We start from the raw sequence: 14640 nt of genomic DNA, 5'->3' as shown, positions 1-14640 counted from the left end.
CAGCTGGTTTCTTTCAGCTGCATGTGATAAGGTAAAGTTGGAGATGAACTAAAGAAGTAACTGCTTAGTTTTCAACTAGAATCTAGAGAAAACACATTTCTTAGCCAGATTTTTTAGGATTGAAAAGAAAACTGTTTCTCATCTCCATTCTCTTCCAGTAAAAGATGATTGAAGTAATAAATGACAACAGAGCAAAAGAGCAAATTCAGGGCACTGTCACTAAAGTATGGCCTCAGGGTCAAGATTTCAAGATCACAGCTGTAGACCTTTGTTTAGACCTCAGAAAGATTTAAGATAATGCCTCCTGAACCCTCTCAGCTAGGCAAAAAGTCTACTAAAAAATCCCAAGGACGTGTTTCTTAGACCTTTTCTGTTAGAGGCTTCTAAAAAACTTAAGAGCCCCGCTTTTCTTCTCAGTGCAAGGTAGAGAGGAACCTGTCTTAGAGTGATTTATCAGTGTGGCTTTTGTTTACTGGAATGGGTTATAAGTTGATAGAAAAGAAGTCCATACAGTTTTTAATTAATTAATTAATTAATTATTTAATTTATTTATTTTAGAAGGAGTCTTGCTCTTTTGCCCAGGCTGGAATGCAGTGGCACGATCTCGGCTCACTGCAAGCTCCGCCTCCCAGGTTCACGCCATTCTCCTGCCTCAACCTCCCTAGTAGCTGGGGCCACAGGCGCCTGCCACCACGCCCGGCTAAATTTTTGTATTTTTAGTAGAGACGGGGTTTCACTGTGGTCTCGATCTCCTGACATCATGATCCACCCGCCTTGGCCTCCCAAAGTGCTGGGATTATAGTCGTGAGCCACCAGGTCCGGCCAGTCCATACAGTTTTTAAAAGAATTCTGCTACCTTGTACTGAAAGGGAGAGACAGTTGAAAATAAAAAGAGGCCTCTGAGTCTTCAAACTTTTATAGTCAGGAAGCAGTTTGATACTGACCTGCAAGTATGGGCAATGTCTTATAGAAAAGAAAATATAACTTAAAAGGAAGAGCTTAGAACCCAGAAAGTAGAGGGAAGCGGAACGGAGAAGCACTTTGATGAGTGCAGGACTGGGCCCTCATTGAAGAATGGCGGCCCAGCCAGAATTGCTATGACAAGTGACTGCTGTGTGCTTCCTGTTCTCTCAATTTTTTTCAATAGGAATATTTATGCCCGTATCCTTTCTTTGTCTCGCCATCTTTTTTGGGTTTGTGTGCATGGCAGATATCTTTTTTTTTGAGATGGAGTCTTGCTCTGTTGCCCAAGCTGGAGTGTAGTGGTGCACTCTTGGCTCACTGCAACTTCGGCCTCTCGGTTTCAAGCAATTCTCTCTGCCTCAGCCTCCCAAGTAACTGGGATTACAGGCGCCCACCACCATGACTGGCTAATTTTTGTATTTTTAGTAGAGATGGGGTTTCACCATGTTGGCCAGGCTGTTCTTGAACTCCTGACCTCAGATGATCCACTTGCCTTGGCTTCCCAAAGTGTTGGGATTACAGGTGTGAGCCACCACGGCTGGCTGATACCTTGTTTCTTAAGTTCAAATGTCTTCAGGTTGAGATATCTTGTCTCCTGTGCTCAAGGAGTAGTACCTAAGGAACTTTACCCAAAGGACTCCATTCACATCTGATTTAGATGATGAAATCTTAGACTTAAGAAGACGAGGCTTTTGAGGAAGAGGCTAAGTGCATTTTGTATGTAGGAGAGAGATGAAATTTGTGGCCAAATGGCAGCTCATAACAATTTGTGTTTCCAAAGGTGGCCACAATAATATGTGCAACCACATGCTCTTTTGTAATGTGATCTTGCTGCCCCTCCCTCAGGAGGTGAAGTCTGTTTCATTCTTCCTGAATCCTAGCTGAACTTATGATGTACTTGACTAATCAAACGGAATGGAAGTAATACATGACTTCTGCGGCCAGGTCAAAGACACCTTGCAGCTTCTTCCTACAGTTTTTGAAGCTCTTGTTCTTGGGAGCTTTGAAATGCCACATAACAAGTCAAGCTAGTCTGTTGGAGAGACCAGAAAATGAAGTCCTGAGACTACATGCAGAGAGAGAGAGAGAGAGAGAGAGAGAGCGAGCAAGCAATCTCTCAGAATCCCAGTGGAGTCTCCACATGACTCCAATCCCAGCTGCCATCTGGCTGCAATTTCATGAGAGACTCTTGGCAAGACCATGAGAAAAATCATCCAGCTAAGCCATGTCAACCCATGGAACTGTGAAATATATAAAATTGTTGTTTTAAGCAAATTAGATTTTGGGGTGGTTTTTTATACAATAGCAGATAGATGAAACAGATATTAATTTATTGTATTATGTGTCCCAATTTCAAGGATCTTAAAATGTAAACAAAGCACAATTTAGAATTGATGAAATACAAACAAAGAAACATATGCAAATTATATGAATAAGTAATTTGTAGAAAAAGAAATCCCAATAGCTACTATGAAAAGACACTTTACTCCTCTAGTAATCAAAGGAGGAAAAGTTTAAAGAATCAAAAAATAATAATTTTTACTCAAAAAAAAAGTACAAACAGGCTTGGTGTGGTGGCTCACACCTATAATTCCAGCACTTTGGGAGGCCGAGATGGGTGGATCACTTGAGGTCAGGAGTTTGCCACCAGTCTGACCGACATGGTGAAACCCTGTCTCTACTGAAAATACAAAAATGAGCCAGGTGTGGTGGCATGCACCTATAGTCCCAGCTACTTGGGAGGCTGAGGCAGGAGAACTGCTTGAACCCAGGAGGCAGAGGTTGTAGTGAGCCGAGATTGCCCTACTGCACTCCAGCCTGGGCAACAGAGTGAGACCCCGTTTCAAAAAAAAAAAAAAAAAAGAAGAAGAAGAATAAACAATTAGAAACCTAGATAGTGGTAAATATTGGCAAGAACATAGGGGAAATGAGATCCCCTTGTATACTACTAGAGGGAGTATAGATTTGTGTAGCATTCTGGTTGAATACTAAATTTAAGGTAGTATATATCATTTTATTCAACAATTCTAATCCTGGCTTTATAACCTGGAATAATTATCACATAGGTTGATAAATTGACATATATTAGGATATTCAGAGCATTGCTGTCTACAGTAGAAGTATCATAAATATCTGTCACTAAAGGAGTGAATAAAATTTTGGTGGATGCAAATTATTTTAGTAGAATACTACACAGAAGTTAGAAGCAAGACACAAAATATGCAAACAGCAACACAGAAAGAGGTTGAAAAGTACTGAAGGACTTCTGGTTTCTGGCATGACTTACAAAGAGCTTGGAAGTCACCACTGCCACCCTCACAACAGGGAAAGAAACTGAAATACTGAAAATCAGCACCTTTCCTTAGATCCACCAAAGAATTGAGGTTATGGGCAAACCATCACTCAGAAAACTGATAGAACTACAGTTTTGTGAGAGAAGTTACCACTGCTGTCATCTGACCTGTGAGGCTTAGATCCTGTTTAAGAAGTCTCTAGAGAATCCCAGAGACAAAAACAACAACAGAGGAAATTTTTGCCTCTAATAAAGACACGAAGAAAGTAAACACAGCCGAACTCCTAGCTAGATAAACATAAAACCTCATGATAACTTACTTCAGTTTCTTTTACCCAATATATAATAATCTAGATTTCTACAACAAATTACACAGCACTTTAAAAGGTGAAAAGCACATTTTGATGAGGCCAAGCAAGTACAACAAGATTAAGATATGACAGAGATTTTGGAATTAATAGCCTGGAAATTTAAAATAATGATTATTACGCTAAGGGATCTAATAGAAAAAGTGGACAACATGCAAGAAGAGATGGGGGAATATCAGCAGAGAGACTGAAACTCTAAGTAAGAGAAAGAAAGAAATGCTAGGAATAAAAGTAGAGTAATTCTATTCTATTATAAAGATACATGCACACGTATGTTCATACATCACAATTCATAATAGCAAAGACATGGAATCAACCCAAATGTCCATCAATGATAGACTGGAAAAAGAAAATGTGGTACATATACACCATAGACTACTATGCAGCCATATAAAGGTGGATGAGATCATGTCCTTTGCAGGGACATGGATGGAGCTGAAAGCCATTATCCTCAGCAAACTAACACAGGAACAGAAAACCAAAGACCACATGTTCTCACTTATAAGTGGGAGCTGAAGAATGAGAACACATGGACACAGAGGGGAACAACACACACTGAGGCCTGTGTGGGGTGGGTGGGAGAGCATCAGGAAAAATAGCTAATGCATGATGGGCTTAATACCTAGGTGATGGGTTGATAGGTGCAGCAAACCACCATGGCACACATGTACCTATGTAACATGGTCTGGACAAGACTGAGGAAAGAATCAGTGAGCTTGAACATATATCAGTGGAACTGAAAATTTCCCAAACTGAAAGCCAAAGAGAAGAAAGGCTGAGAATAAAGGAACAGAATATCCAAGAACTATGAGACAATGATGAAAGGTATAATAAACACATAATGGGAATAAACCAAAGGAGAAGAAGATAAGGGAACAAAAGGAATACTTGAAGTAATAATGACTGAGAATTTTCCAAAATTACTGACAGACACCAAACTACAGATCCAGGAAGTTCAGAGAACACCACCCAGGATACATACCAAGACATCTGCATCTAAGCATGTTATAATCAAACTGCAGAAAGTCAAAGACAAACAGAAAATCTAGAAGGAAGCTACAGTGAGGGAATGCCTTGCTTATAGAGAACAAAGGGTGAGAATTACAGCAGATGTCTCTTCAGAAACCATGCAAGCAACAAGAGAGTGGAGTGAAATATTTAAAGCATTGAAAGAAAAAAGCTGCCAACCTAGAATTGTATATTTAGGTAAATTATTCTTTAAAATAAAGGAAAATAAAACTCAGAAAACGATAATTGAGAGAAATTGTTGCTTTTCAAGAAATGTTAAAAGAAGTTCTTCATAGAAAAGAAAAATGATATAGGTCAGGAACTTGGATCTATGTAAAGAAAGGGAGAGCATTTAAAGTCTTTCACTTTTCTTATTCTTGTTCTTCATTTTATTATTATTATTTTTTAAAATTTTTATTTATTTATTTTTTTGAGACAGAGTCTTCACTTGCCACCCAGGCTGGAGTACAGTGGTGCAATCACAGGTCATTGCAGCTTCAAACTCCTGGACTCAAGTGATCTTCCCACCTCAGCTTCCTGAGTAGCTGGGACTACAGGCACATGCCAACATACTCACCTAAATTTAAATTTTTTTCTAGAGATAAAGTCTTGCTATGTTGCCCAGACTGTCTCAAATCCCTAGCCTCAAGTGCTTTTCCTGCCTGGGCCTCCCAAAGCACTGGGATTCCAGGCATGAGACACCACACCTGGCTTTATTTTTCTTATTCTTAATTGACCTAACAGATAACAGTTTGTTCAAAAGATTAGTAGCCATAAAATATTATTAGTATCAATAAAACTTACAGATATGTGAAATGGGTAACAGGAATGTTATAAGGGATGGGAGTGAGGGATTGGCAGTTCTCTCTTATAAGGTATGTGTACCACCTGTGACTCAGTGCAGTGTTATTTGAAAGCAGACATAGAGTAGTTGCAAATGTATATTGCAAACTCTAGGCAAGCACTGAAAATGTTTTTTTGAATTAAGTACAATTGATATGGTAAGAGATGAGACAAAATGAAATAGTATAAATTTCTCAATTAAAATCTGAGAAGGCAAAGAACAAGGAAAATGAATAAAAACAATTAAAATAAGGTAGAGATTAAATCTAAATATATGAATGATAAATTAGAATGTGAATAGTCTAAAGACATCAATTTAAAAGACTGACTATTAGAGTGGATAAGAAAACAAGACTCAATTATATGTAGTCTACAGAAAACTCACTGTAAATATAAAGGATAGATTGAAAGTAAAGGATGGAGAAAAATATGCCATGTTAACACTAATAATAATAATAAGGTTGAAGTAGCTATATTAATTTCAGACAAAGCACATCTTAGAGCAAGGAAAAAGGGGCCAATTCTCCAAGAAGTCAAAACAACCCTGAGGTTTTGTATACTTAACAACAGAGGTCAAAATATGTGGAGGCAAAAATCGATAGAACTGCAGGGGAAAATACACAAGTCCACTATTACAGTTGGAGACTTCAATACCCATTTATCAGTAACTGACAGATTCAGCAGAAGGAAAACTAATAAGCATATAGTTGAATTGAATAGCACAATCGATCAATTGGTGCTAATTGATATTTATAGGATATTTCATCCAACAACAGTAGAATACACATTTTTCTCAAGCTCACACGGAACATTCTTAAAGATGGGTCATATCCTAGTTCAAAAACACACCTTAATAAACTTAAAAGAATAGAAATCAAACAAAGTATGTGCTCAGAAAACAATGGAAATAAATTAGAAATCAATAACAGAAAGATAGCTAGAAAATTCCAGAATATTTGGAGATTAAATAACATACTTTTAAACGACATATAGGTCCAAGAAGTCTTATGAGAAATTTAAAAAATATGTTGAACTAAATAAAAATGAAAACAAGTAACTAAGAAATACTTCCTAACCCTTTCTATGAGAACAACATTACCCTAATACCAAAACTAGAGAAATACATTACAAGATGAGAAAAGTACAGATTATATTTCTAATGAACAAAAATCCAAAAATCCTCAACAAAATATTAGAAAACCAAACCCAACAATGTGTAAGAATAGTTAGGTGCGATGAAGAGTGGGATTTACTCCAGGTATGCATGGCTGGTTCAACATTCGAAAATCATTTAATGTAATCCATCATATTAAAACGCTAAAGAAAAAAAAACTTTTGGTCATATGAGTAAATGCAGAAAAAGCATTTGACAAAATTCAACACTCATTCCGGATAAAAACTCTCAGCAAACTCAACTGTATATAGAACATCTACAAAAAAAACTAGAGCTAACGTTATACTTAATGATGAGAGACTAGATACTTTCCCCCTCAAATCCTGAACAAGATGGGGATGTCTACTCTTACTACTCATAGTCATCATTGTCCTGGAATTCCTAGCTAATGAAATAAGAGAAGAAAATAAAATAAAAGGCATACAAACTGGTAAGGAAGAAATGAAACTGTTTTTGTTCACAGATTACATGGTTGGCTATGTAGAAAATCTTGAAGGAGCTGAACGTTTGGGGCAGGGTTACCTGGCTTTTAATCTTAAAAGAATAAACAAGAGAAACACAGAATTTGAGAAGGAAGAAAGTCAACTAAGAGACAGAAGTTTATGCTGAGAGGGACTTTCCCAAGGCTAAAATGATTCTTTTAGGCTGGACAGAGAGAGGTCAGTGAGTCCCTTAAGAGCAGGGACCTTCTCTAGCTTCTGGTACTCTCTGAGTAAGTATCAGGGCTTCAGAAGGAAGGTCTGACTGGAGCACTTGGAAGGTTGGGTTCCAGGCCCAGCCTCTTGTTGTTGGTCAAAGGTTGCTACCGCCAAGAATGATAATGTGGCCACAGAGTGGTGGATCTAAAATGGTCATGTGGACTACAGACAGATGCCCGTGGTGGAGTGGGTGCAATATCTTGATCCTGCATTTGGTCACCAGGTATGAAGGACCCAGAATGTCTGAAATAAATTTCCTGTCAGTCCAATGGAGCTGGGGTTTAGAGTCATATTTTATTTACGAAAAATAAAGGGATGTGCTATTTCTTGTAGAATATATTGTTTCTAAGAAAACAAAGCTTAAAGCAAAAATCAGCTATTTCCAGGGTGGTGAATGCAATTCTACCCATAGATAAGGATGATTTGTGCTAGCACCTTATTTTATCTTCTCATTTCTGGTTTCTATGGTTATTTTACTCCTCTCTTCTGTTCCCGTTGCCTAACTTTATTTTATTTTATTTTGACAAGATTTTAATAAAGTAGCAGCACTCAACTTTTTTAACCTTTGCTGCCACCCTGTGGCTATCTTTTATTACTGTATATGAAAAGGGCATCTTGGAGCTTCTGCTAAGCCATCCAAACAGGAACAAGTAAGTGTAGGGGAAGCACATTAAAAATGTATTTGAAAATAATACTGCTCGGTATCTGGGGCATGAATCTTGTATACACTATATGTGTCTTATGTATCAGTATATGTCTTTCAGAATCCTATTAGTCTGTGTCTAACTTTATAGTACTCCCCCATTCTTCACTTCAAATCAAGATGCATAACTACTCTGGGAACACAGTAATTGTTGATCCTGACTTGCCACCTAGTGTCAATTATTGATTTTAATAAACTCCAGAAAAAAATCTTCGTAGGAAGCTGAACCTGAAATCTATAGTAGACTCAATTATTAAAATAGAGCTCTTTGTAGGCTTTCAGTTGGTCTAAAACTTGTCACATTGGTGCAAAGCATTTTGGCTTTCCCTAAGTGGTAAGAAATACAGTTTTAAGAAGTAGAATATACTTATAGCCCATTTTCCAGGAAAATTTTCCATGAGAAATAAGAATTACTGTAATACTCTCCTTGGACCTGTCTCTCTCACACTAACTCTGCCACTTGTTATCATCCTAAACAAAATCTGATCTTGCCACTGTGTTGTCTCTAAGAGATTTCATTAGCTTCCTATTGATGGCAGTGGCTGCTGCCATCACGCCCCCTGCAGCTGGGGCTGCACACTCCATGGAGCCAGTGGGAGCTCCGCCTCTTCTGAGTTGGGATGAGGGCTCCACCAGGTGCTGCTGCAGCCCTGCAAACCTCAGTCCTCCAAATCTCAGCTGCAGACCCAGGCCTCCTGCCCTATGGAGCAGGCAGAAGCCCCGTCCTCCTGGGTGGGGCTACAGCCGTCCAAATGCGGCTGTGGATATGAGCCTCCCTGTGCTCTTGGAGGGGGCCAGGAGTAGGCAGGATCTGCTCTTCTGGGTGCAGCTGCAGCTGCCCAATCCGCAGCTGCAGACCTGGGCCTCGTACTCCACGGAGCAGGCAGGAGCCAGGGACACATGGGAACCTTGCCCCTTCCAAGCTGGTGAGGCGGGAGCTTCCCTGGCACAGGACCTGGGCATCTCTGCAGTGTGCACCCTCATGGGCCCAGAAAGGTCCCTCCCACACTCCTGTCTTTGCAAGCTCAGGGGTGTCTGCTTGCACTGCCTAGCCTCTCTCTGCTCCTGGCACTGGCTTGGATCTTGGAATGGGGACTTGGGGGCCATGAATGGCAGCAGAAGGCAGAGTCCTGGGAGGAAGGGGGCGGGTCCTCAGTAAGGCTGCAGCTTCAGACCAGGAGGGGCCTGAAGGCTGGGGGCCAGGCTGCCAGTCCCACCAGCTGGAGTGGGGACTTGTGTGCCTCTTCCTGCCCACCCATGGATGCCCATGGACCAATCAGCACACACTTCCTCCTCTCCGAGGTCCATAAAAGCCCCAGGCTCAGCCAGAGCAAGAGAGGATGGAGAGAATGGAGAGAGACTCAATGGAAAGACCAGCTGCAGAGAGGAACTACCCTTTCTGCTGAGAGCTTCAGAAACTTCCAGAGATGGGACTACCAGCTGCAGAGAGGAGTAACTCTCTCCAGGAGGCCAGCTGCAGAGAGGAGCAGCCCTCTCCAGGACTTCCTCTCTGCTGACAGCAGATGTCAGGATGACCTGTCTACAGAGAGGACACAGCTGCAGAGAGTCCCTCCCACAGCAGGTTGCTTCTCTGCTGACAGCTTCAGAGACCTGCAGAGAGGAGCAACCCTTCCAGGAGGCCAGCTGTGGAGAGGAGCAATCCTCTCCACAGCTTCCTCTCTGCTGATGGCAGACGTTGGGACAACCTGTTTACAGAAAGCTAGCCACTGCAGGTCTCCTCTGAGCTGTTATAACACTTAGTAAAGCTCATCTTTGTCTTGTTCGCCCTTCACTTGTCTGCATACCGGAAAATCAACACCCCCAAAGATCCCCTAGGACTATTACTTATAAACTAACATGTAAACTTCTGCTAACACCCTTGAGAAATGAGTCTCAACTGATTTCTCTAGCCTCACTTTTTATCACTGCCATCAACACTGTCCTGACTTTTCAACATTAAACCATGTCTAACTCCCTTAGCAGAGGCCCCAATTGAGAACTGCTTCCTTTTCTGTCCTAAGCCTTACTTAGATCTTTTCATTGCAATTAGACAAAAATATCAGAGCATTAAGAGTCAGAGACCAATCGACAGGATGTTCTCTGTTCCTCTGTTTCCCATCAAATACAGCACTAAGCACAAAGGTGGCATTCTCCATTGGGTCCATTTGTTGGGAAGCCCTGCAAATCTGGGCCCCACACTGATGCAGCCCTCTTGTGATTGAGATTTACAACAGGAATCACATGTGCCTTATATAAGAGTGTCTGCAGGCATGGCTGGATCCAATATCTGCGGGCATGGCTGGATCCTTTTCTGAGGATGGAGATTCTCTGACCCTTTTATTAAATACAGGATAGTGGATGATTCATAATCTTGGACTCCATCGTATTATCCAGTTATAAGTCTACTGGCTCTTTTGAGGACACTGATAGGCTCTTTTCTTTCTCTACTCTGGGAAGAAAGAAGGTAAGGCAACATAATCTTTAAATAAAGAGACTCTAAGCAAGAACTTTTGTAGGTGTTACCCTTTTGCCTCCCTCAGCATAGTCTGACTTTGGGAAAGGCAAATTCAAATCGTGAGCAGCACTGGTCACAGTCTACCAGTACCACATGCCTCACAGAAGAAAGGGACAATTGCTCCATGCTGATGCCAACAGCTCTCAGACATGAACTCACCTGAGGGTCTCACAGATGCCTTTCTTGTTTTCTTTGCCCCATTTTTCTTTCCTTTCTTTCTTTTTTTTTTTTTTTTTTGCTTTGCTTTTACATACTTTCTCTTCTTTTGAACACATCTGTCTTTCTGCATTCAGCCTCCCACCATCATTTGAAATCTCAAAAGAAGAGACAGCTGTCTCCTTCCTCACAGCTGAGTAGCACTGAGAAGTCGTTAAGGGCATGGACTCTGGAGCTGGAATGCCTAGGTTAAAATCTTGCCTCATTTTTCACTTGGAGCTTGGGAACGTTTCTGAACGTCTCTAAACTTCTGTTTTTCATTTAAAAAATGGGATTAATAACAGTATCTACATCACAATGTGATTGTGAGGATAAAATTACCTACCACCAACAAAGTGCTTCATGCAGTGCCAGGCAGATGGTAAATACTCACTATTGCCTTTTAAAAAATCAACACTTTCACCTCTTTTGTGCTTCTACATTTTTGAAATCTCCTTAGAAAACGTGTTCCTATACAGCAGGTCCTCCAGTAAGATTGTTTCTGTTCAACCTCGTTTTGTTATAACGTTGATGAGAAGAAAAAATTTCTTCCCAGTCAGGGCCACTTGTCTGTGTGGAGTTTGCATGTTCTCCCATGTCTGTGTGGGTTTCCTCTGGGCACTTCAGGTTCCTTGCAAATCCCAGAGATACGCGCTTTAGGTTCACTGGCACATTTCCATGGTCCCAGTCTGAGTGTGAGTGTGGGTGTGAGTGTGCCTGCGACGGAATGTCCTGTCCAGGGTTGTTCCCACCTTGGCCGTGAGCTACCAGGAAAGGCTCTGACCACCTGTGACCCTGAACTAGAATAAGTAGTTTGGAAAAAGAAAGAAAGAATGAATACAAATTATTGTGAAGTAAAAACTTCACAATAATTTGTGAAATTAATGGCTGAGAATGGGATCCATCAGATGTCTACCCTGTAAAGTAGATGATAATCATACAAATACATGGCAATAAATGAGGCAGGATGAAAATGCTTGGCATTTCATGTTGAACTGCATGCTGGTTGGTAGGAGGTGCTACCTCCTACCAAAATTTTGGTTTGTAAACATTTCTTCCTTGACTTAACCCATCACCACTATGGAAACCATCCCTATAAACTTTATAAAAGTAATCAGGAAGAAGGAAGGTGGAGAAATGAAAATAAACCCAGCTTGCAGCACACTCAGCAGTAAGCACTAGGTCAGCCTATGCTTGGACCTGCTTCCTCCTAGTTGTTTGCTGCCTGTTGCCCTAGAATCACACAGACCCTGGATCGTAGTTCCCCTTAACTGCTCTACAGCTAACAACTTGAACATTATAAAATGTAAACTTTTCCATTTGAGATATCCTTTCAGGTCCTGTACACTAATGAAACTACTGACATCAGCTGGTCTGAAGGACCCCATAGGAGCTGACTTACCAAAGAATGCAGTTTCCATGTCCTGATGAATTCATTCGCCTTACCCCAACCAAACAATGATCCCGATTCTCCAGCTCCTCACCCTCCATGATCCCCTTAAAAGCTCCAGTCCAGAACTCTTCAGGGAGGTGAATTTGAGGGTCTCCTCATATCTCCTCACTTGGTGCCCTGTGAACATTAAACTCTTTCTCTGCTGCAAATCCTGCTGTCTCCATGTAATTGGTCTGTTATTGTGCACTGGTCATACGAATCTGTTGGTCACGTAACACTACGAATGCTGTCACTCAGTGATTCACCATAAATTGGGGAGTTGCCTTGTTTTTATTTATTTATCACATTTATTTCAATGTTCAATATTAGCAATGTTTTGGGTCTTCATTTAGAAGTTTGGTGATGTTTCTGTGATCAGATATATGCTGTAGAAACAGCTCATTTTATTTTTTAAATTTAAATATAATTTTATCACCAAAGTTATGTACAAAATTTTAAAAGGCAAATTTTCCTATGACTTTTATGAAAATAATGGTTCATTGACTTCTTTAATCTTTAATTTTTATGGATACAAAATAGTTGCATGTATTTATAGGGCACTTTTTTTTTATACAAGCATACAATGTGTAATGATCACATGATAAATGAGATATTCATCACATTAAACATTTATCATTTATTTGTGTTAGGAACATTCCAGTTCCACTATTCCAGTTATTTTTAAATGAAGAATAAATTATTGTTAACCATAGTTGCCCTACTTTGCTACTGAACACTAGATCTTATTCCTTGGTTATATTGATTAGCCTAGGGTAAAATTGGTTTTGTTCTATGTCATGTCACTTAAAGTTGTAGTTTCTGAGAACAAATCAATGATATTAAGAGAGGATATACTATACAGGTTGAGCATCTCTAATCCAAAGTGCTCCAAAATGTGAAACTTTTTGAGTGCTAATGTGATGCTAAGAGGAAATACTGACTGGAGCATTCTGAATTTCCAATTTTTGGATTAGGGATGCTCAACTGGTAAGTATACTTCAAATATTTCAAATCCAAAAAATTCAAAATTCAAAACACGTCTGGTCCCAAGCATTTTGGATAAGGGATACTCAACCTGTACTTATTTATACTTCTCCAGTAACACATGATTCTCTCACACACGTAAAACTGATATCCAGAGGTTTTTCAACCCAAAGTCATACAAATGGTCAGTGGCAGATTTTGGACTAGAAGTTAAGCTAATTCATTTCTAATTCCATGAAATTGTCATAATATTATGACTCCCACTCAAACATAACTTATTACTTAATTGATTGATTGATAAATTTTCATCATTCTGCAATACAGAGCTTCTATCTAGACAGGCCAGTCATTTTACCTGGTGCTAAAATAAACCATTTCTTCTGCTTTTGCAAAAAATGTTTCCACTCAGATATACTCTACACTCCTGTCACTAATCTTCTGTTTAAAATTGTTTTCTTGGAGTGAAACTTTATCCCAGATTGCCATTACATTGCTTTGCGTATTCTGAGGTTCTGCAGTATTGAGGCTGTTGTGAATTGCTCCTAAATTTATGCTAGGTGCTCTTACCTCAATTTGGATGTCATTATTTGTTTATTGCAAATACAGGGTACAAGGAAAAGCAGCAAGTGAGCATGGAGCAAATTTGCACTGAGTGAAGAAGGAATCAATTAGAGAGACTTTAGAAGTAGATACTTATTTACCAACCTCATGCAGTATCTGTATTGCAGAGACAAAATATCCTTTTAAAAAGTCCTGGGTCTGGGGTTTCCAGCAAAGCCTTGTTTATAGTCAAACGTTCTCTTGCTCTGTGTCTGTGGAGAAAAGAGGAAAGCAAACAGAGTGACTTAGGGCTTGCCAAGGACTGAATATAATTCTAACTGGATATGGACAACAGCAGGGCTTGCTAAAGGAAACCAAACTGGCTATGGCTGAGAATGGAATCCATCAGATATCTACCCTGTAATAAAATTACGAGGTAATTTTATTTACATTCTTCTGATAAGAAAAGTAGGAAGCCTTTCAAGGAGTTAGTGTCCCTGTCCAAAGATGTATATTTCTGTGTTATCTTGCGGTATGATAAATCTGGTATCAACTAATAAAGACGAAGATGGTTTTGTATTTAGGAGGACCAGTTTTGAGAGCAAAATGAAGGCTTGGGATATGGAGAGCAAACTGCCTATCTGGGACTGCAGGGGATACTGTATTCAGTAAAAGTTGCTTCATCTGAAAGACACAATGGGAGAAAAGCTTGAGAATGGGAGCTTCAGTGGGACAGAGCTACGTGGAGAGGCTTTGACCTATTAGGACTGCAAACCATACTGAATCAGGGCCTGCGTGATGACAAAAATGTCAGCCCACTGGGGAAATATATAGACGTGGTCCAGGAATTTCCACTCTTACTCTGGTGGAAAATCAAAGGCTGCTCGTGCTACAGTGTTTAAGCAAAGTACTGGGGGGGGGGGG

Source organism: Rhinopithecus bieti, unplaced genomic scaffold (assembly GCF_001698545.2).
Source record: "Rhinopithecus bieti isolate Rb0 unplaced genomic scaffold, ASM169854v2 scaffold_23748, whole genome shotgun sequence".
Classification (NCBI taxonomy): Eukaryota; Metazoa; Chordata; class Mammalia; order Primates; family Cercopithecidae; genus Rhinopithecus; species Rhinopithecus bieti.
The sequence above is the reverse complement of the archived record's forward strand: the minus strand, read 5'-3'. Positions refer to the sequence as shown.